This window comes from Callithrix jacchus, chromosome 7, assembly GCF_049354715.1.
Source record: "Callithrix jacchus isolate 240 chromosome 7, calJac240_pri, whole genome shotgun sequence".
Taxonomy (NCBI): Eukaryota; Metazoa; Chordata; class Mammalia; order Primates; family Cebidae; genus Callithrix; species Callithrix jacchus.
Window position 1 is genome coordinate 41,965,722 of NC_133508.1, and position 19,908 is coordinate 41,985,629.

The window sequence follows — 19,908 nt, forward strand, 5'->3', positions numbered from 1 at the left end:
TGGAACTGGGGAATGCGGGAGATTTCAGGAGACCACCAGCAGCTGGATGAGGTCGGGAAAGATTCTCGCTCCAAGCCTCGGAAGGAATCAGCCCTGCGCACACTTGAATGCGGACATCTAACCTCCAGAACAGGAGAGAGGCAGTTCCTGTTGTTTTAAGACACTCAGTGTCTGACACTTTGTAGAGAGGCACCGCCCCGCCCCGAGATCCTGCCTCTATGAGCTGAGCATGTGCAGAGGCCATCAGAGGAGCCCTGCCAGGGCGCAGGGAATCCAGCTTCCCCCCTTCCAAGGGTGCTGGGAGTTCCAGGTACAGGAGGCCTCCCTCCTCCTGGAGCTACCAAGGTGCAATCATTCCCAGGTGTCCCCAGCGCATTTGATCTCATTTCTTCTTTCCAGCCCCTCAGGCTTCACTGCACCCATCCCAAGGGGGCTGGCAGGGAAAGGACCCACAGAGAAGAGAACGAGGGGAGGCGAGAACTTGGCAGCCTGTCACCCTACCTTCCCCTCCACTCATCTGCACCCTGGCTAGGTGTGGTTGGCTGGAGGCAGGCTGGGCCCAGCCTCCACAGTCACCTTCTCTAACCATCGCACTTCTTTCCACAGCGGTCCCCAGGCCCCCGTCTGGCACACAGACAGGCAGCCTGACCACTGTCTACTGGTGGAGAAGAGGGCCTGCTGCCAGCCTGGCAATGGTCAGTGCCCTCAACAGCAGTGGGGTGAGGGACGATCACTTCTGTGAAGCACTTCCTGTCTGGCTTAGCAGTGTCACCTGTCCTTACTGTGTTTGACCTGAGCAGGCAGGCACTCTTCCTCCCGGTCTTGCCCCGGGTGGAGTCCACCTGATCTGACGCTGTAACCTGGAGAAGGGGCATTGTCAGCTGCTGCTGCCTCACTCCCTCCTCCTGGGGCCCTGCAGGTCACCGAAGCACTAATGGCTGCTTGGACTTTACAGTTTGCAAGGTGCTCTCACAGGCTTCTCATTTGCTCCTCATGGCAACCTGCTGAGTAGCTGTGGCCATCGTCCCATTTTACAGAGGAGGAGACTGAGGCTGCAGGGGTGAAGTGGCCCTCAATGGGGTGGGGGGCTCATTGAAATAGGAGCTGTCAGAACAAAATCGATTGGTCTCTGTAAACACCTCTGTCTATGCTCCTGTTCCCTAAGCAGATGGCTGCAGGTGCGGAGGAGCCATGGGAACATTTTGCTCTGACAGCTCCTATTTCAATGAGCCCTTCCAGGGGCTGGGGGAGGACAGGAGGGTATCTACTGCGGCCAGTCAGGGTATCTCCACCTTTGGCACCTGGGATTGCCCCACTCTGGGGTTTTCTGCTGAGGTTTGGCAAGGAGCTCTATGGCTTCCTGCCGTAGATGTCCTCACCCACTGCTCCCAGGCCCCTCTCCCCACAGCCTCAGGCTCCTCTTGCCTACTGGCTTTCTGGCTATGTGAATCTCTCTCCCAAGGTCTCCGGGAGCCTTCCCTTGGGCATCTGTGCCCAGGGCCCTGCCTGGCCCCCAGTGAGCACTTTGAGAAGCACTCCTTCATCCTTCTAGAGATAATAAGAGATGGGGCCCAGGACTCTTCCCCCTGTTACATCATAAATCCCATGGTGCTCCATAGTAGCTTTAGATTATGATGATGCAAGTCAGACTGCAGCCACGTAAACACTGAATCTGCCTGCAAACGTCAGGAAAACTGGACGTAAGGTGAGGCTTGAAACACCACTGGCTTCATTGATGCCCACAGGCTGCGCAAACTCCCTTCACGGTGAGCTCCATTTAGCCTTCCTCCTCCTCCTCCTCTTTCTCTTTTTTCCTCCTGTCTTCTTGCTTTTCTTCTTCTCCTTCTGTTCCATCCTCCTCCTTTTAAAGTTTTTGATCCTTTTAACTGAGTGGCAGGGAGCACTCAAAGATGTCCTCTAAGATTCTTGCCCCTCGATGTCTGTGCCCAGTGTGACCCCCAACCTGAGTCGGGGAGGGATAGCGAAGATGATGGGATTCACTCCCACCATTAGGTTGCATTATATTCCAAAGCAGAGGGAATTTTGTGAATGCAACGAAGGCCCCTAATCACCTGATTTTGAAATGATCCAACAGAAGATTCCCTCAGGTGGACCTGATCCAGTTAGCTGAGCCCTTCCAGGGGCTGGGGGAGGACTTCCTGGAAGCGAGAGATCATCCTGCTAGACTCGAAGGAGTAGGCTGCCTTGTTTTATGTCACATGGAAGGGAACTTCAGATGGCACCTAGGAGATGAGAGCACCCTTCAGCTGATAGCCAGCAAGAAACTGGGGACCTCATTCTGCCAACCCCCTGCATCAGCCTGGAGGTGTCTTCTTCAGTCCATCTTCCAGATAAGAGCACAGCACAGCTGGCACATTGATTTCAGCCATGGTGCCCTGAGCAGAGGACCCTCTCAGAATTCCAACCTATGGAAACTGTGAGACTGCAAATGTGTGATGCTTTAAGCTGCTAAATTTTTGATAATTTATTAGGCCACATAGAACAATGAATACAGTGAGGCTCATAAGCATTTCTTTGAGAATACTTTTTCTGTCTCTGTAGCTGAAAAATTAATGCTACTATGCAGGAAGCTTTCTTCCACCAGCCCCCTCCCTGCCCTGTCTTGGAACATGAGTGCAATGATGCTGAGAGAGGGTGAAAGGTGTGTGTCATACTTGGCTTCTTGAGAGGCTGACTGATTGCGGATTGGCAGGGATGACATCATCTTTTATTCATCAGAATTCACATTTAGATGTCTGTAGAGAAAACATTAGAGAAATAGTGTGGGTCTAATCACAGGCCAGAGGGGTCGGACTTCCTGGAGGAACCAATGAGCTCAGGTTCAGGTAAGGCTGCTGCTTCCCTGGGAAAGGACGTTTCCCAGAGGTGGACGCTTCCTCGGATCCTGAGCCAGCAATCTTCCTTTCCCCACCTGCCTCCTCAGAGGAATGGGACTGTGCCATCTTGTTACCAACATTCTCAGGTGGTAACCATGGGCAACATTTTTGTCCACTTGCTTTTATTAGGAGATCCCTGAGGAACCCAAGAGCAAATGCAAAATCAAGTTGCCAGGCAAACAGAGCCAAAGCAAGGTTGTCGTGGGGCAGAATCCCCTGGGAGAAGACAGGGAGCTCAGGGTGGTCAGGAGATCGGCACCAAGAATGTGAGGCAGCTGCTCTGTCATGCCCTGGCATACTGGGATCAGCTGGAGCCTTTCACACATTCCTCCAGCAGGTTGAGCCTTATTGCCCACAGGCTGATGGGCCAGGTACAGGGTGGGCAGGAGTGAGGATGCATTGGACACCATCCCTCATAACTGGACTTCGATGTCCCTGAGAGAAGAGCCCATAGACCAGTAGTAGCTGACATTTATGCAGCCCTCTGTAGATTCTGTCCTGGTGTCATCACTGTTATTGCTAATATTGGTAATTTGTGTCTTATGTATATTTTATGTGACCAGTCTGACTAGAAGTTTCAAAATCTTGTTGATCTTCTCGAAGACCCTAGCTTCTAATCTCATCAATATCTATTGTTTTTCTGCTTCCCATTTCATTGATCTCTACCCTGGTCATTATTATTTTCTTTTAGTTACATAGGGTCTAGTTTGTGGTTCCTTCATTGATTTCTTAAAGGGGAGGCTTAGGTCAAAGATTAATGATCTCTCTTCTTTACTAAAATAGATATTTCAGTGTGCTATCAATTTTCCTCTGATTACTGCTTTGGTTGCATCCCACAATTTAGATAAGTTGTGTTTAATTTTTATTGCCAATTTCCCATTTTTCTTTTGAATTTTTTTCTTCAACCCATGGGCTATTTTGAAGTATGTTATTTGATGTACAAGTATTAATGAGTTTTCTTCATATTTTTTTCCTTATTGATTTCTAGCTAAATTCCACAGGAGTCAGGGAATGAACGTACTTTATACAACCTGTGTGTAGGGGAAAACTCTCAAATTGTGTTTTTCCTCTCCTCCCACACCATAACAACTATCAACACAGAAGAGACATCTGTGACCAAATGTGTGTGGCTTTTCCTTGTGTACCAAGCAGCAGACACCAGTTGGGTGTCCTTTGATTCAGTTCTGACACTGTCCACCCAGAGATAACACCAGATCCCACAGGGTGAAGGCTCAGTCCCAAAGAATGGTTCCCTCTCTCCCCACAGTTAAAAGTCTGGGCCTCTGGAACTTCCAACCACCTGGCTTCAAGCTGGGGTTCTCACAATCTCCTCTTTGCATTTGATTGATTTGCTAGATCTTCTCACAGAATGCAGAGAAACACTTGCATTTACTAGTTTATTAGGAAAGATATTTTAAAGAATATAAATTAACAACCAGATAAAGAGATACATAGGGCAAGGTCTGGAAGGGTCCCAAAAGTGGGAGCTTCTCGCCCTGGAACTGGGGTGCCCCACTCTCCAGACACCTGAATGAGTTCTTCACTTTTTTATTGGCCTCCAAGTATTTAACTCTCCAGAAGCTCCCCCACCCCAGTCTTCTTGGGTATTTATGGAAGCTTCACGAAGTTAGCATTCTTTCCCCCAGGGATAAGTTGGGACCCTCTTTGGGGAGAGTCTAGATACCCACAATAAGAAAGGTGGGGAAATATTAGAGTCATGCCTTGGGGCAACTGAGGCAGGAGAATCTCTTGAACCCAGAAGGCAGAGTTTTGCAGTGAGCTGAGATCGCACCACTGCACTCCAGCCTGTGCAACACAGCGAGGAGCTACGGGAGTTATGAGCCAGGAACAACCATGGACAAAAACCAATATATATCATAACACCGTGTATTAGGCGTTTCTTGTGTTGCTGTAAAGAAGTACATGAGACTGAATAATTCATGAAGAAAAGAGGTTTGATTGGCTAATCGCTTTGTGGGCTGTACAGGAAGCATGGTGCCAGCATCTGCTCAGCTGCTGGCGAGGTCTTGGGCTGCTTACAATCACAGTGAAGGGCAAAGGGGAGCTGTCATAGCACACGGGTAGAGTGGGAGTACCCACACGGGTAGGGGAAAGATGCCATGCACTGAAACAACCAGATCTCAAGTCAAGTAACTGAGGGAGAACTCACTCAGCACCAAGGGGATGTCACCAAGCCATTCATGAGGGATCTACCCCATGGTCCAGTCACCTCCCACTGGGCCCCACCTCTGTCACTGGGGATGACATTTCAGCATGAGATAGATGTAGAGGGGGTCACATCCAATCTCTATCTCACCACAACTTGTATCTTTTGAAATTCACTGAAACTTGTTTTACAACCCAGAATATGGTCTGTGTTGGCAACTTTTCCATGTGCACTTGAAAAGGGCATGTGTGGTGCTGTTGCTGGGTGGAGTGCCTTTTAAATGCTAAGTAGATCAACCCAGGTGATGGTGTTGCTCTATATCCTCATTGATTTTCTGTCTGCTTCTTCCACCAATTATTGAGAAAGGAGAGTTGACTATAATTGCCATTTGTCTTTCTCCTTGCAGCAACTTAAGTTTTTGCTTCCGGCATTCTGAAGCTTGTTAATTAGGTATATGGGTGCTTAGACTTGTTATGTCACCTTGAGGAACCGACCTCTTGATTGTGATGCAATGTCTTTCTTTATCCTTATTTTAGATTCTTTGCTCTAAAATCTACTTGTCTGATATTTATGTAGCCACCCCAGCCTTCTCACGGTTAGTATCTCCTTTGTATCCATTTAGTTTGAATGTATTTATGTCTTTATGCTTGAAATGGGTTTCTTGTAGGTTTCATATTGTTAGCGGAGTCTTGGTTTTAAAATTTTAACTCATACACAACATGTACATAATGTGTACACAAGATTTGTATAAAAATTATACAAAGACTTTTTTTATGACTTCTGTACATGATTTGTCATTTTCTCTGGTTGCAGTTTGGTTGCGATATCCCTTGGTGTGGTTTTCGTCATGGTGCTTGTTGATATGGTGTGGCTGTGTCCCCACCCAAATCTCAGCTTGATTTGTAATCTCATAATCCCCACATGTCATGGGAGGGACCTGACGGGAGATCACTGAGTCATGGGGGTGGTTTCCCCACGCTGTTCTGGTGATAGTGAGTGAGTTCTCACGAGAGCTGATGGTTTGATAAGCACGTGGCATGTCCCCTGATGGCACTCATTCTCTCTCCTGCCGCCCTGTGAAGAGGTGACTTCCATCACGATTGTAAGTTTCCTGAGGCCTCCCAAGCCATGCAGAACTGTGAGTCAGTTAAACCTGTTTTCTTTATAAATTATCCAGTCTTGGGTATTTTTTCATGGCATCATGAGAGTGGACTGATTCTCTTGTACCTGGGGTTCACTGACTTCTTGGTAGTTTTCATCAAATTCGAATAATATTTAGACCAGTATTCCTTTACACGTTTTCTAACCACCCACCCTCTTTATAAAAATAAGGCCCAGAATTATATCCGTATTAGGCTGCTGAAATTGTCTCACCACCCACTGATACGTTGTACTTTATCTTCAGCCCCCTTCCCATGTTATTATGGGTAGCTTACATTTCTATGCCCTCAAATTCATATATATATATGGCAATAAATTTTCCACTATTGATCTCATCCCACGTATTTTTTCAGACCTGGTGTTGTAGTTTTCATTTCTATCATCTCTGTGAGTCTGATTTGGTATTTTTCCTCATCTATCTGTATACAGACTGTGTTCAGTCTCTTTCCTCTAGCTTCTTGAACACATGGGACAATGTTATAACAACTGTTTTAATGTTTTCATCTTCTAATTCTATAATCCGTGTTATCTCTGGGTAATATTTTCCTGCTTCTTCGCATGTCTGATAATGTTTGATTGGATGCCACACGTTTGAATTTTGCCTTATTACGTGCTGTATATTTTTGTGTTCCTATAAATACTCTTGTGGTCTTTTTTTTCCAGGATGTAATTGTGTTACTTGGAAACAGTTTGATCCATTTGGTCTTCCTATCAAGGTTTCATCTGCAGGCACAGGGTAGCATCTAGGACTAATTTTTCCCAATACCAGGGCATAACTGTGGCATAGCCCCACTGAGGGCTCCCCCCATGGACCATCAGTTATGAGGTTCCCAGCCTGGCTTGTGGAAGCGGGCACAGTTCTTGATTTGGTTGGAACTCGAGATTGTTCCCCTCTAATTCTTTCAGGGCTTTTCCCATGGCCTTGGGTCATTCTCTCACTGGCATCCATTGGCAGGTTCTCAACGGGAGATACTAGGGAGGCCGCAGCCAATCTGCGGGTCTCGCCTTCTCTCGTCTCTGGCGCGGCCGTGTCTGCCTTTTTGCCTTTTCAGCAGAGTCTCCTCGACTCAGAGGGGCTGTGAGGTCTGCCTGCATCTCCCCGTGCTGCTGCCTGGAAACTTGTCCAGCTGGTGAGCTTGGGCTCACTCCCTGTGTTTCTCATTTCTTGGGGAACTTCACTGACCTTCACTGCCTGATGTCCAATGTCCTGAAAACTGCTGCTTCGTGTATTTTGTTGGTTGTTTCGGCCGGGGTGTAACCTGATCCCTGTCACTCCGTCTTGGCTGCCTCTTAGATGGCACGGCATCTAAATCTCTGCTAGAAAACATCCTCCATCAGGAACCCGTCCTGTGGCTCTGTACATCCCCTGACCCCACCACGCACTTTACTGAGCTGATTCCTCATGCATTTTTCCTGAAAGGTTCAAGGCGTCTCAGAATTTGTGGAGCTGATGTCAGCCTTTTCTAAGTGTGATATTCATCTTCCCGTTTGCCCAACAACCTCCAAGGGCCTCCTGTATTCTCCCTGTGGTGTGGAGTTCTGACTGCAGAGTCTGACAGCTGCACAGTGGCTGGAGCGTCTCATCTCTCCGCCAGCTTTGCAAATGATGGGAGGCTGCAGCCAGGAGGATTTTCCTATATGTTGAGTGCCCCGAACCCCCATCAGCCTGTCTGTGCTTTTGATGTACAGAGGAGAGGCAGGTTTCTGAAGATCTGATTGAAGTTCGGGCAGTGGCAAAGGTTAGAGACAGGGACACACTGATGAAAGGAGACAAAACTGTACTAGAATTACTGTCTTCACGAACCCAGTGCTGGGCTGCTGAGGTCAGGAATGGATCGTTCTCTGCCTTCAGACAGGCAGAGGGGCTGTGCTCAAAGGGGTGATGCAAATATGCTAACCTTTCCTTCACTGTCAGTTCACGGGAGAGAAAAGGGGAAGCTGCCCGCAACGCCGGAGCCCCAATTCCCACTGCGGTGTCTATTCCAAAGGTGCACTCCAAAAGCCGATCTTGCCCCTGAACTTGAGGTGCAGGCAGCATGGACAAGCCGGGATCTTGGAGGAGACTCAGAATGGACTTTTCAAAAGCTCCAGAGCCCATGAACCTGGCTATAGACACACACACAATTGCATCCCCAAAAGTGATGGCTTTCAGGCCCTTGCCTTCTAGGTTTTGTGGAAGCACAGAAGTTGCCCAGCAATGGCAGAGCACCTGGCAGGGCCGACAGCTGTGGGTTGGGTCCTTTCTGTGCACCCAGCACTGGCCCAGAGGCTTTCCTTTCCAGAGTAATAGGAGCATGGCACCTTGAAACTCTAAAAGGGATGTCACTCATCTCCGTACACTCACCGTCTTTCCTTGCCCAAACTGCCCTTAGAAAGAGCCGACCTGGCTAGGGTAGTTCCTTCTTGCATCATGGCCCTTCCATGGCTTTTCTAGCAGATGCTTTTCCTGCAAGACCCTCAAGGGGCTGACTGTGAGAGGCACAGGGTCCACACTGTCAGCCCTTCCTCGGGCAGCTGGACTCCCATGAGCAGCCTCAAGAGTGCGGGGTGGGGCAGGCAGTTCACTGGAGGACAAGGTAGAGAAACCCACCAGGGCTCGGGAGAAGTGGAGTGAAAATAAGCCCAGATGCTGAGACTGTGGATGTTTGGTGCAGTCAAGCATTTTAAATAGCTGCAGACCTAGCAGGGCGATTGCTGCTTCCTGAGAGAGTGCGTGCTGGTGCCCAGAGGGTCCTGCTGTCCCCTCTCAGCCCAAGGCCATGTCATCCTCAGGGCTGTTCTGAGCCACTCTTGTCCTTCCTGCCCTGTTTGCCTGGATGGCTCCCAGCATCCCCGATGCTCCCTGGCACTGACTCTGCTTGCACACATTGAGTGTTTGCTGTTTACAATACTCCCTGAGGGCAGGACCCATGGAAGGTGCTGCACAGAAGGCCTGGCAATGGAGTTGGGGCACTGAGGCCCAGACTTGCCATGGGTGGGCTTGTCTGGGATGGGGTGGCCTTGGATTAGCAGACTGACCTCTCTGTGCCTCCGTTTCTTCAGCTGGCAAGTGGGGCTGCACCCTCGTGAGAGCTGTGTGGTTGGTAGTTAAGAATCAAATGACACAGTTTGTAAACTGTGAAAGGAAGTTCATAGCAGATGCTAATGTGGGGCTAGACACATGACACAAGGAAAGCCCCACATATTCATTTAGCAGCAGCTAATTTTGAGAAACTGATGGGAATGCATGCAGGACTTATGGGGATGACTCTAAATTTCTAAACCAGAGGCAGGATGGAGCCATGGGTCCAACCTACGAACAGTTACTTTCATTTAATCAGTGCATACTATGTCCTGGGCACTGTGCATGTGGCTTTATTGATCACAAAAGTTAGGATAAAGTTTGGTTGTATGTATCAGAAATCCCTAACAGCACTAACTTAAGTACATAGGAGCTTAAGGGGTAGTGACAGAGGGCTGCCTCTGGGCTTTTGGTGTCATCGGGACCCAGTATCTTTCTGTGCATCTGCCATGTCATGCAAGACTTCCATTTTTAATATTACCTCATGGGCCTGGCAAGATGCTGGAGCTCCAGCCATCACATTCTTATTCTAGCCGAAGAGAAAAAGGAAGGGGTGGAGGGAGGAGGACAAAATAAGTGTACCTTCCACCTGATTTAGTTTCTTCTCTCAGGAAGCAGCAATCTTCCTGCTTGGGTCTGCAGCTATTTAAAATCCTCAACTGCACCAAACATCCACAGCCTCACATCTGGGCTTATTTCCACTCCACTTCTTCAAAGCCCTGGTGGGTTTCTCTAATCACCATCAGTCTGGGGTGGGGAGGGCCCCCAGCAGCCTACACATGGAGGTGGGGGTGCCTTTAAGGGACATTCCTGAAAGTCCCACTAAACTGCCAGCATTACAGCTGAAAAAGGGCCAGGAGGAGGGCGTACCCAGATCCTGCACCCAGGAGTGACTCACATCACTGAGGCTCACGTTCCATCGGTCAGAATTCACAGAGCTGGGAAATACAAGGTGTGCATCAGGGAGTTCACTGATGCCCCACATACAGCTGGGATGAAGTCTCTAAGGCAGAAGTGAGAACAAACATTAAGCTGTGCCCTGGAAGCAGCTGCCACCTACGGAAGCTCATTAGAGTTTCACTCTTGTTGCCCAGGCTGGAGTGCATTGATGCGATCTCAGCTCACTGCCACCTCCACCTCCTGGATTCAAGTGATTCTCCTGCCTCAGCCTCCTAGTAGCTGGGATTACAGGCATGTGCCACCACACCCAGCTGATTTTCTATTTTTTTAAGTAGAGATTGGGTTTCTCCATGTTGGCCAGGCTGGTCTCGAACTCTTGATCTCAGGTGATCCACCCACTTTGGCCTCCCAAAGTGCTGGGATTACAGGTGTGAGCCACTGCACCCAGATGCATTGGTGCTTTTTTTATAGCAAGGAAGCTGGTGCTCAGAGAGGTGAAGTATTTCATCCTAGACCACAAAGCTTGGATGAGGCTGAGCCCAATACTGACCCACTGTGTGCTGTTGGTGCAGGGTGGGCACACCGGGCAGGGCCCATTGGAGGACCACGGGATGCCACTCACCTCCCTTTCTCCTTGGAGTGCCTACAAAGAAGCCATGCCCTCCCTCTACCTGTGCCGTGGTCAGGAGCAAAGGCTCAGGTGTTCCCTGAGGTGGGCCTGTTCTGGAGCAAGGCAGGGAGGACAGACCTGCATGGCTGGAGGAAGATTATTCTCAGAAAGGGCATGAGGGAAGAGGGCTCTTGGTACCCATAGATGGCCTCCATCAGGCAGCTGTGAGGGGTGATTTCGATTTTGCCGGCAGAGCTTGACCCCTCCGGCTGTATCAGGATCTGGGAGGGAGCTCATCCTTTCCCCGCCAGCATGTCCTCTGGAGTCGCTAGTGCCTGGCCCAGTTGTTTCTCTGCACAGCGGCGTAGGTTCAAGGCTCAGGCAATGGGTCCCCTCCCTGGGAGGCAGCTGCAGGTCTCTGGTTCTGAGCCACATAAACATGGATCGCATCTCCTGTGGCCCTGGAAAGGACGCCTTTGCAAAACCACCCAAAGGAGCGGCCACTGGGGAATGAGGAGGCACCCACGGCCCGGAAAGTGTTCCAGTGTCAGGCTCAGGGGCCGGCCACCACCTGCTGAAATGAACATCGTAGCTTGGCTCTGGAAACTGGTGTCACGGACACCTTATGAAGTGTTCCCTGGAGGCCAGTGGGATCCTAAGGTATAAATGACCAGGAGAGGAAGGGAAAAGGGCCTCATGGCCATTAGGGAATCTGGGTCTATGAAGACAGAGGCTTCAGTGGGCGAGATCTCGGAGAGGCAGGTGGAGAGGGAGGGGGCGTTTACAAGTAGAGAGGTTCTAGCATCAGTGGTCAGGCCAGGAGGACAGCTGGGTCACCAGCCTCGCCTGTAGCAGGTATAGTTGTTCAGGTCTGACCTTCCTGGCCTCTTCCCCTCCTCCTGGGCTTAGGAGCCTTCTGCATGGCCAGGAGGGCAGCTGTCAGGGAGCAATGTCCTCCTTGGCACCACTTCTGTGCCCATGCCCTTGGTCCGGCACCCAAGCCATGAGTTTGCTCTTTCAGGGGGTTCCCATTTGCTTCTGTGCTAGTGTCCTGGGGCAGGTGGAGCAGACGCCATACACGTGGGGTGGCTTCAACAGCTGGAAGGTATTGTCTTGAGGTTATGGAGCCTGGGAGTCAAGATCAAGTGTGAGTATGGCTGGTTTCTTCTGAGGTTGGAGGGAGACTGCCCCACATTTCTCCCCGTGGCTTGCAGGCACCATCTTCTCCCGGCATCTTCTCGTGACCTTCCCCTTTTGTGTCTGAATCCAGATTTCCCCTCTTTAACAGGCACGGGTCATGGCTGTGCTGAAGTTCACTGCACTACTCACATCTGCAATGACCGTATTTCCAAAGATGGCCTCGAGCCGAGAAACTTGGGTTTAGAATTTCAACGTATGAGTTTGGCAGGGACACAGTTTAGCCTGGAGCAGCCCTTGAGTGGATTCCATGTGCTCCGGGGCGGGGGCGGAGTCTCACAAGTCATCTGTAGCAGGCACATTAGGGGCGCTTAGGAATTTGGAGCACAAGTCCCTCGGGATAAAGGTCATGGGAAGAGCTGGCCTGGTCCCCCTCTGGATCACGCAGGCACAGTGCCAGGATGTGCGTCTGCTTTGTACATGGATCTATTCCTGTGCTGCAGCTTCCTCTCCCACTGAAAAGTGGGGCCCCAGCGAATGTTGGTGACTCCTACTTCCATGAGGCCATTTCCCTTCTGCCCTCATTCTTTCTCCCAGCTCCCTGTGAAGCAGCCATTACCGAGCCCTCTGTATGTGTGGGTCACATGGCTGAGGAGGCTGGAGTGGGCCTGGCTTGCCTCACCTCACGGGTCTGCTGGATTCCAGCACCCACATCCACTGGGCTGGGCACCTGCTCCCACAGCATCAGCGGGCAAAGCCAGGGTGCAGACTACGGGCTCCCCGAGGGCCTCAGCTCACACCGCTGCCAGCCAGCCCTGCCTTGACTTCTAAAACAAGGAGTGCACGTGGGCAGCTGTCGGGAGGCCACAGAGGCTGGGCCCAGGGGATTGGACATTTCTCGGGCAATCTGGGGGTCACCTGGGGCCTCTCTCAGCAAGTGGGTGGGAAGACGGGAGGAGGAGGGGAGGATGTGTCCCAGATGTCAGTGACAAGGAAGCAGGCCCCAGCCGCTTTGGGGCTCCACCAGTTTTCAGATCTACTTGTGCCCCACTCACATGGCTTCACCGATCATTACAGGGCAGCAACAGCTCAGCCTCGGCCTCCGACTGCCTGGGGCGGCTTCCTCGGGACCAGAAAAGGCTGCTCAGGGAATTAAATTCTGTAGAGCGGGACAGTGAGTTTATAAGAGCTGAGTACACTTTAAACAGACTAAATAAACATTAATAAGCTGTAAAGAGCATGGACTTCATGAGAAAATAGAGGCCAGCCGACGAGTGGAATTAAACATACGGCAGCCTCAGCCAAGGACCTGGTGACGCAGCAGGTGCTGAGGGAGGAGGACTGAGCTCCCAGGTGACCAGCCAGGCCTGAGGAGCAGGGACCTGCCAGACCCAGCCCGCCACTGGCCCAGGGCTCCTGGTGGTGGGAACCTGGAAGCCCTTTCAGATTCCAAGGTGAGCACAGCCCCATGGGGTTGGTGGGGAGAGTGGGGGAGCACCCTGTGGAGTGACCAGCTGGGAGACCTGGGGCGCTGGGACTCCTTGCAGGGAAGCGGCACTTGGTGATGCCTTCGGGGACCTTGGCTTTGCTCCTCCACTCGCCCTGGAGACAGGATGCTCAGGTCCCTCGGGGGGGTCACCCCTCTCCCATTCTCAGTGCCGACACTGGCAGGGGGTTGCTGGTCTCTCCAGCTCCAGGACCGGACATGGGACTCTGTTCTGGCCCATCACACACAGGGCCACAGTGAAGTGTTTGGCATGGGTGTGTGCCCTGGTCAGAGTCCGCCAGACGCAATGAGTCTCAGCCTCGGCCTCTTGGGAAGGGATATGCTTTTTTTTTGTCCTGGAACTTAATGCTGGTTAAGTTGGGTTTTCTATCACTTGCCTTTGGAAAGGCACTGATTGATACGAGGTCGGGCTAGGGCCATGTGTGTAGATGTGAGCTCATGCACAGATGTCTATGTTAGAAAGGAATCAGGCCCAGGCCTTGCCAGAAAACATATAATCTGGGCAGGGAGGCTGAACGTAGCCATGGCAAACACATAGTTACCACTCCCAGCAGGAATTTCCAGAACCTCAGTGGGGACCGTCCAGAGCTCCAAGAAGGGAGCGACCGTGGGAGTTCAGAGAATTCAGGAAAGGCTGACTGGACGAGATGGGGTCTTGTTCCTGGATGGCATCATAACCCTCTATTTCTGTTTGACACTCCTGAGAAACTTCACAAGGAGGAGTAGACCTCAGTCTTTCGAAGCTCTCAGCATGCTTATGCAATCCTGTTTCATTCCTGGCTCCAGCATTTTCCCAAGGAAGACTCACTAAGGCTGAGCACCAGGAGAAAAATCTTCTTGGATCATCTTAAGAGAAACCATCTCTTCTCTCTCTTTGTGCCTTTTCAGGCCTTTGCATCAAGACCAACTTAAAAATGAATGCCCCAGTGAACCCTTCCCCGACCTCTAAGAAGAACAGAAGAAGAGGAAGGTAGGTCTTCCTCTTTTGAGTTCCTGCCAAGCAAGAGGTTGAACATGTGAAATATCTGCAGGTTTTAGCTGCACCTCCTGGCTTGGGAGCCTGTGGAGGGCAGGACCTGCCATGTATCAGCTTAAGCAAAGGAGCAGAGACTCACTGATGGCTTCATAGGCAAAGGCCGGGCCTATGGGTGGGAAATAGGTGTGACAAAGGCAGGAAATAGGTGTGGCAAAGGTGGGAAATAGGTGTGGCAAAGCAGGTGACCAGGAGGGTGGGGCCTTCCATGGGCTGATGCTGTCTACACAATAGATGCGTCTGCATTACTCAGAGACCAGACTGCCCCCCAGGCATCTAGCAATGCAGGTTAAATCCTCAGATCCAGAACAGATGCCTCTTTACAAGCCATTCAGCCTACTTTTGGGCTGGAGGGGCTGTTTGAGAAAAACACTGGAGGCACATCAACTCTCTGTCCCAGAGATGTTTTGGAAACAATTCATCTTCCTCCAGGACTGATTGAACTGCAGAGGAGTCACAGGACTTGGCGTTTAACAAGGGAAAACCCTGTCATTAACATACAGAAGCTTCTAGGCCATGAAGACAACGTGGGCAGAAACTCCCACAAATACAAGATCCTCTATTTCCCCAAGACTCAGTCCTGTGAACTGGGAACTCCTTTGGCAGTTGGGCACGTTTCTGTTCTGCAGGGATGTGGCAGGTGGATCAGGCAGGCTGAGGACCTCACAGCAGAAATGTCAGGACATATTGAGGCAAAGTTGCAGCAGAAGGGAAGATGAAGCTCGTTGGAAAGCGAGTCAGCCTAGGGGAAAACAGAATTCAATGCAAGTGAAAAAGAAGTTGATGAAAAAGTATGTCAGTCAGTGCGGGTGTTTCCTAAATTGAGATCAAAATGCACCAGAAAAAGGCTCTTGGGGAGTCTTAGCAAATCCCTCATGGAAGAAGGGATGCCTAAAAATAAAATCTCCTTGGCATGGAAAGGTGAGGGGTGAGGAGGGCATCTCATGAGGGTGACTGGCTGGCAAGGAGGGTGAAAAATGAGTTCTGGCTCAGCCTGGAGCTCTGTGCCTGGGTCTGGGGCCGGAGGATAAAGAGGCTGCAGGAATGAGCCGGAGGAGTGAGGAAAGGAGAGTTGAGAGCATCTCCAGCCTCCTGTGTGAGTGGAATCCAACCTGCTTTGGGTTGTGGGTGATTCCAGGCGTGAAAGAGGCACAAGGAAGCTGTGGAGGGTGGAGAGGAGGACTCCTGGTGTCAGGAGGAACTCATCAGCTTCAGGAATTTCTCAAGTAGATTGTTAATCACCAATGCCCACCTTAGAGACTGTTCTCATGGTCAGGCACAAGGAAGGGTGTGTGCCGCATTGCTGAGAAGTGCCTGTGTGTACCAGCTCTTGAGTCTCTGCCCCTATTGCTCCTATCCCAACCCTGGCCTGCCCTTCAGTGGCACATGGAGGACTCCAAGAACAATGCCACCACCTTGGCAATAGTTTATTGGCCCAGCATGGGTGTCTGGCCCAGGCTAGGCCATCACATCCCTTCCATGGCAGCTTTGGAGTTGGGACAGACAACAGTCTCTCTTTGTGTGGCTGAAGCAGGAACACATCCGATACCAAAACTGTTAGAGTCCAGTTTCTTCCATGAGGTCTGGAAAGCAAAACAAACAAACAAACAAACGAAAAAACCAAAACAAAAGAAAAGAATTAAATCTGCAGCAGGAGAGGAGACTGAAACAGATGTGCACAGAGAAGCATGAGGTATTTCAAGCACACTGACTCCTGGATCAAGCCATTCCTGAAGCCCATCACAATCCCTGTTCTTACCATTAACTCTTCCCTGAATTTGGTGAGATCCCTCAAGATCCTTCAGAAAACCCTCTTTTAGCTTCAGTAGGCTGGAGTTGGGTTTCTTTCAGGCATCACTTCAGAAGGGAAGGAATAAGTGGGGAGAAGAAAACCTCTGGGGCACATGGCTCCCTCGCTGACTTACAACACCCATCTCCCACTCTCCTGCCTAAGATGATGCTTTCTTCATTCCATATCTAATTCCTCTTTGGTTCTGAAACTGAGTCCAGTCGCCCAGCTTAGGGATCTCAGAAAGCCTGTGCTTTGAGAAACCAGGTGTTGCCCACTTGCAGTTAAAACTGGGTGTACTATCCCTGACCTTTTTCTCTGATCCAGGACCCAGAAAACCTTTTAAAGAAAGATGCCAGAGCATGGGTAGGTTCCTTCTGTCACAGACAAACCTAAGGTCCCTCAGACTGGCAGACTTGGCAGACTATAAGTAAACATTCATATGCCCATAAGTAAACATTCAAGGGGCATATGACCTGTGGAGGAGAGCCTTGGAGAACTGCAGCTGGGCAAGGGCAGGGAGGAATATGGTTGAAAGCACAAACAGCCTGGGCTGTTTCAAGGCTGGGCAGAGAAGTCTTCAGCACACTTGCAAGAGGCAGAAGTGTGAGAGAGAAAATGGATTAACCTGAACAACCCCCTCCAGCATGAAATGTGCTCATAAACAGAGTCAGCTTTCCGTGGAGCTCAAGCGGAAAGGTTAGAGGAAGCCCCAGGGAAAGGCATTGCTCAGAAAACTGCTGGCTACCAGGGCTGGCAGACGTGTCTCCTTCAGCACTCAGGACAGCGCCCTCCCCTTTGCGGCTGGCGCATGAACCTGTGCTACACTCAGGAAATAGATGGAAGGCCCTGGTGGAAGATGATTGGAATCCTTAACTGCCAGAGTTGGCAATGACCTTCAGGATAATAGAATCCAGCGCTTCAATTTTCTAGATGAGGAAGCTTAGCTGGGATGGGGGAGGTAACTTGCTCTGAGTCATGCCGTTGGCTTGTGTCAAAGCAAGGGCTGGAATTCAGGCACTTAAGGTTTCCACACATCTCCTGTCTCAATACGCCAAACAGAACGCCCACCCCTCATCCATCATCCCACAGCGAGCAGCATGGATGTTACGGAAGGAAGCAGGATGGCCATTAAGAGTAGCAATGCGGGTTCTGTGGCTGGTCTGTCAGTGGCACTGAATTGGGTAAAGATTTTTAACCACTTTCAGCCTCAGTTTCCTTATTTGTAAAATGAAGATACTCTTTCCTATACCTATGTAAATTGGCTGTTATGAGGATGTAATGAGACGACGTCCACTGGAATGAAAAGTTACCCGCTACTTTAGAGGGGAGGAGACTGAGGTTCAGAAAAGTTTGGAAATGTTTCCACTGAAATGAGGGCAGCGAAGGGTCAGAGGTCAGTTTGCTGCTGCTCCACAGGTCCCTGAGCCATCGTTGATGTTTTTCCACCTTTTTTTCTCTCTCTTGTCCAGGTGAGATAATTCCCTACTGAGATCTTCATGTTCCCTGGCTCTCTTCTCTTTCGTCTTTCTTCTGCTATTGAGCCTGTTCAATGAAGCTTTTTTTTTTATTACCACGATTATATACATATATAATATATATTTATAAATATATATTTTAATATATAAATATATATTTCTCATGTCTTTACTGAAATTTTCTTTCTTTCTATTAGTTTCAAGAGTGTTCCCTCTTCCTTGTGGGATAATATTTATAGCAGATGCTTTAAAGTCTGTATGAAAATTCCAATGTCTGTGCCACCTGGGCATCTGTGTCTATTAAGTTGTCTTTCTGGTGGGTGTTGAGGCGTTTCTGGGTTTTGGATGCTGAGCGATTTGGGATGCATCCTGAATATTCTGAACATTGCATTATGGGTCTCTGGGTTAACAATGAAATCTTACTGAGAACGTGATATCTTTGCTAATTTGGCCGGCTCACATCTAGTTATGTTTAAGCCCCTAGTCATGCCCAGCCTGCTGAGGGTCACTGTTTTGGCACCAGTTTTGTTTTTGGTCTTGGTATTTGGATCTGTCCTGCCCGGGTGTCACTCAGAGGCCAGCTTGGGACCCAGGAGCTAGTCTGTCTCTTAGTTCAGATCTCAGTCATTTTCCACAGTGTATAGGATCAGATCCACGCATGAGCAGCTTAAGAATAAGTCTAGAAGTTGCCCAAGCTCTCCCTCTCTGCAATCTCCCTGGGATTTTCTGATTCCTTAGAACTCCCCTTTCAGCTTTATTTAAACTCTGGTCTGCCATGTACTTCCTGCAGCTAATCCTGCCTGGGGGCAAATGGTGAGAGGACAAAGAGAGAATAAAAGAAATGGGGGTTTATCCCACTCTCTCAGGACCACAGCCCCCACCTCCAATCAGAGAGGAAGCTTCTCCTGTCTCGAGGTTTTAGGCTCCTACGGGCTCTTGCCCTTGCTCTTACTGTTACTGCCACAGTGGGACTGCTTGGGGACTGGGGCATGAAAGAACAAAGGAGAGAAAAGAAAGGGAGATTACCCTGCCTGCCCTGAATGTTAGGGACTCCCTCTGCAAACCAGAACTGGAGGGCTTTTCTGTAGCGCCTCTGCCAAAGTGATGTTGATTGTGGGTTATGGGTCTGTGTTGAGTCTAGACTGGGGGTAACCTCACTGTCAGGCCCGTGAGGTGTTGACTCCTGGCCTTTGTCCTCAGTCGGGCTGCTGCCTGCGTCCTGCTACGGCTCACAGCTGCGTTCAGCGGAAGAGACAGGGGAGGGTGTTTTCTCCGTTTATCCTCAGAGCTTGGTTTGGGTGCAGATCAGCATGACTTTAGCATCCACTTGCTCCCTGGAACCCTGGCCTTTTGTGTGTTCCCAGTGAGTCCCTGAGCTTCTCCATAAAAGAGGTAGGGACATCCACAGTAGAATCGTCTTAGAGGGCCAAGGGCAGGTAACAGAACATCTACGACATTAAAAGGCCGCAGTCATGGCACGAGACTGAAACCGCAGCACCTGCCCCAAGGCTCCCTGTGAGGAGATGAGAAGCTGTCAGGTAAGGCTGTGCATTCTCACACTCACAGGAAGAAGAAGCTGGAGGACAGTCAAGCCCCAAGGCACCCTAGGCGTGTAGCAGCCCAGGGCCGGTGACGCGAAGCCCTCAGCCTGCCTGAGACTCTCCTGGCCACTTGGCAGTGGCCTCTGGTATAATTTTCTCCCAGTGACTTATTTTCTCTGTTGTTAGTTTCCTGGGGCTGCCATAACCATGTGCCACAAACTGGGTGGCTTAGACCAGCAGTCCACAACCTTTTAAGCACCAGGGAGCAGTTTCATGGAAGACAATTTTTCCACAGACTGGGGGTGGGGAGATGGTTTTGGGATGATTCAGGTGCCTTACATTGATTGTTCATTTTATTTCTACTATGATTACATAACATATATTAAAGAATTATATTTTATATATTACATATATGATCATATTATGATTATATAACAAAATAATTATAGGACTCACCATAATGCAGAATCAGTGGAAGCCCTGAGCTTGTTTTCCTGGAACTAGTTGGTCTGATCTGGGGGTGGTGGGAGGCAGGGACATATCATCAGGCATTAGATTCTCATGAGGGTGTGCAGCCTAGATCCCTCCCAGCACAGTTCACAATAGGGCCCCTGCTCCTGTGAGAAT

At 50.0% G+C, this 19,908-nt stretch overlaps 1 long non-coding RNA gene across 2 annotated transcripts; it reads left to right on the plus strand.

The window, feature by feature from the left end:
• Positions 1 to 1,644: 1,644 nt before the first annotated feature.
• Positions 1,645 to 19,671, plus strand: LOC108592494 (uncharacterized). 2 transcript variants are annotated; one of them, XR_001912642.4, is made up of 3 exons: positions 1,645 to 1,766; positions 14,329 to 14,410; positions 19,307 to 19,671. It is a non-coding gene; the product is annotated as an uncharacterized LOC108592494 (long non-coding RNA). The 2 variants fall into 2 exon arrangements; XR_001912643.2 differs by lacking the exon at positions 19,307 to 19,671 and adding an exon at positions 17,735 to 17,838.
• Positions 19,672 to 19,908: the final 237 nt, after the last annotated feature.